Here is a 3,553-nt window from a genome sequence, read left to right as displayed (position 1 = left end):
TGAAGTGGAACCACGCAAGAATTTTCAATCTCTATTGATGGATGCACAATTTGAGATCTTAGCCTTTCCCACCTCTATGAACCTCCCACACTTTTTATCCCAAAGTTCAACGTGCAGCTCCTTGTCTGAACCATGATCACGGGCGTGTTTTCAATCTTTGAGACTATATAACCAATGTGGGGCTTGGGCTCGTCTGAAATCCTCGTCACTCCCACTCCCTGCTTTGTTTTAAGAAGATAGTCGGGCTCCTTCTAATTTAAATAAAAAATGTTCTATGCTTTTCATTGTGTTTGATTCGAGGCGCAAAGTGGGTCTAGGGCATCCACCTCCCCTCGTCTGCCCACCAATTTCTACAGACTGTAGGTATGTTGCGCCCTCTTTTGACCGGTGTGACACGGAAATTATCTATATCTAGGACTGCAGGTGCAAAGTGGATCTGTGAGTCCTCCAATGCCAACCCCTCCCCCCACTAACACCAAGGCTCTCTGCAAAAAGCCAGGCGTGCACTTATTTCATCGAGCTATTTGAACCTTATGGGGCCACTACTTTTGGGGAAAGGGTACGGATCAGAAGCGTCTTTTTTCTCTGAGCTCACCTACCTAACGCAGCAAACTGTTTGCATTCATCTGAAAATCGGTAGCCAGGCACCTACAGTCAATGAGCAAACTGTTTGCATTCATCTGAAAATCGGTAGCCAGGCACCTACAGTCAATGAGGCGTTAGTCAAGACACTTTAAACCATCGGCCTTTACAGCTCAGATGTTGTCAGGCTGCTGCATTCTTCTTGGCTTTCTCCTCTTTCATGGGGAGTCACTTGTAAACAAGAATCATAAAGCAATGCTCATTTTCTGGGTGAGGAGCATTTTGAGGTAGGGAAGTTTTTTTTCACGGTACTGCCAACATAGATTAAATTTATCAATACGACTCATTGACGTGATTTTGCAATTACTACTAAAGTACGAATGTGGCAGTCTTTCTGTGGTAGACATTGAATCAAGCAGTTTTTACCACCAATTGCATTAGAAACAAATAATAGATGTTTTTTGGGCAAAGTGACGTAACCGTAGCTTGTAACTGGAATTTTAAAAATTAGAACATAGATTGGGCCAGTTTAATGTTTTGATACTAAGCAGTGAAGTATTAGCTTGTGTTCCTGGTGTATTTTAAAAGTCACAACATTTATTGATGTGAAGGAAAAGAGAATAAACTTGGTTTTACAAATAAGAACAATGCGAAAAAGGAGAGGAAAATGAAAAAAGAAAAGAAAAAAAAGGAAAAGGAAAGAAAAAAATTCAATTACCCTGCATTTTGATCGAGTCGGGATTTCACTTCAAGAAAGACAAAAAAGACAAAACAAAAATAAACTAAAACACTTGAGCAGTATCGCCCAAACGAAAACCAACATCTTGGTTCCACTTGAGGTCGACTCAGCTATCAAAACCATATAGGCAAAATAGTTTTAATTCCCGTCGGAATTCACGAATACTAGTCATGTTTCTCAAAGTTGTGATGCCTAGATGCCGAATAGAAAATTGAGATCTACGTGTAATAGCAAGCGGACGACGAATTATATTAGACTGTCTCGTAAAATGTGTATGAATATCACTTCCTAATTCAAACATACTTTTAAAACATATTGGTAAACAATTTTGAAAATATTTATATATAAACAGCCTTCGATAAAAAGTAATAAGTCCGGCTAAAATCAAGATTTTGCAATCTATATACCTCTTTTGTACCGAGTCATTAAAATTAACACCGCATAACACTCGAAGCGCCTTATTCTGCAAAACTTGAATGTGATGAAGATCGAAAGAAAATGTACTACCCCATACAGAACAACAATATAGCAGATAAGGATGAGTTGAGGAATAATACAGTGTTCTTAGAATATCTCTTGGGAAAATATACTTAAACTTTCTTAAAATGCCAACATTCCTAGCCATTTTACGACTAATATAATCTATACATTCTCTAAAACTAAGACATTCATCAATTAAAACTCTTCGCTATTTTGTACAATTTGTTCTTAAAATATTCATATCAGCGAAATTTAGTCTATCTATCCAAGGGTAGTAATATGGGATCCTACCATACAATAAAAAGCAAGATTTACTATAATTCAAATTTAACTTATTTAGCTTCATCCACCTTTGAACAAACTCCAGACAAGAACTAATTTGACTCAACAGCTCAATTCCTGTTTATGAAGTGACAGTTAAATAAGTCTCATCCACAAAGGGGGGGACAATTACTTTTTTCCCGTCACATCCAGATTCAAGATCATATGAAATCATATTAAAAGCTCTGCATAAATCATTTATAAAATCTAGAAATAACAGGGGACCAAAAACAGATCCTTGAGGTACTCCAAATTTAACATTAAAAAAGAAGAAACGATATCCCTAATTGTACGTATTGAGTTCTTTCTTTTAAAAACGAGGACAGTAATTAAAGAAACGGTCCTCTAGAACCGTAATTTCCTAATTTGGCAATAAGTATAAAATGGTCAACGCAGTCAAAAGCTTTTATAATATCGAGAAAAACAGAAACAACTTTCATACCATTATCCAACGCATCACTCACAAAAGTTGTCAAAAATAAAACAGCGTGCTCAGTAGATAAACCCGTCCGAAAACCAAACTGATTTGGATTAAAAGATGATTCTCAAAAATTTCGACCACTCATTTAACTATTGACTTTGACCCAGTCCTTGCTACAAACACTAGCCGTGTTCTAAAAGTCAAGGAGTCCGCTTCGTATCATTTTGCATCAAAGTGTCCAGGTCTTTGTTTTCACAAAGTGGCTTAATTTTGCTACTGCTACAAACGCCAAGTATTATTACAACACCAAGCCATCTGAAACCACCCTTCTGAGCCAACAAAGCTGCGAATCATTCTATTCGGAGCTAGACTCTTTTCTCCCTCTCATTACGTTTATATTGACCTCATACCACCTTATTTGAGGACATTATTATTTTGTTTGGTCTTGTTGGAATTCGCCCTTTTACTTGAAAGTACCATCCGTGATAATTATTGCTAGGTATTGATTTGCAATTGCAAGAGTTTTCACAGTCCAAAATTGTACACAGACTGCTGCTCCTTTTCTTTCCCGAGATCTCGTAACCGGTAAGTTTTTGTTAAGTAGTAACGGGTTCAGCTCAGTTTTAGTAGTCCTGTTTGACTGAACTCGTTGTACAAATTGTGTCTTTTAGGATGATATGGCTAACTTTAAAAATTTTCTTGTGAAAAGGAGCAAGAACAATGTTATGTTTGGTTTTGAAGGATTCCTATGTTAATAATTGTCTCAGGCCTTTTGCAATAAGAAAAATAAATAAGTCATTAAACGTTTGCAGGGTCTAGCCTCTACACCTTTTTCTTACGCAGGTGTTTGTTAGTCTACAGTTTAAGTAAATTTTATTTCCCAGCAAACTATAGACTAAAACTGAATACTATGTTATCGCTGAAATAAATGTAGTGTTTGTTCAGAAATCAATCTGAAACATATTTTTCTTCAAATTGTAATTTGTAAGATTCTTTTTGAAACTTACTTT

The sequence above is a fragment of the Artemia franciscana genome, chromosome 11 (genome assembly GCF_032884065.1).
Source record: "Artemia franciscana chromosome 11, ASM3288406v1, whole genome shotgun sequence".
In the NCBI taxonomy this organism is placed as follows: Eukaryota; Metazoa; Arthropoda; class Branchiopoda; order Anostraca; family Artemiidae; genus Artemia; species Artemia franciscana.
This window is presented reverse-complemented; position numbering follows the sequence as displayed.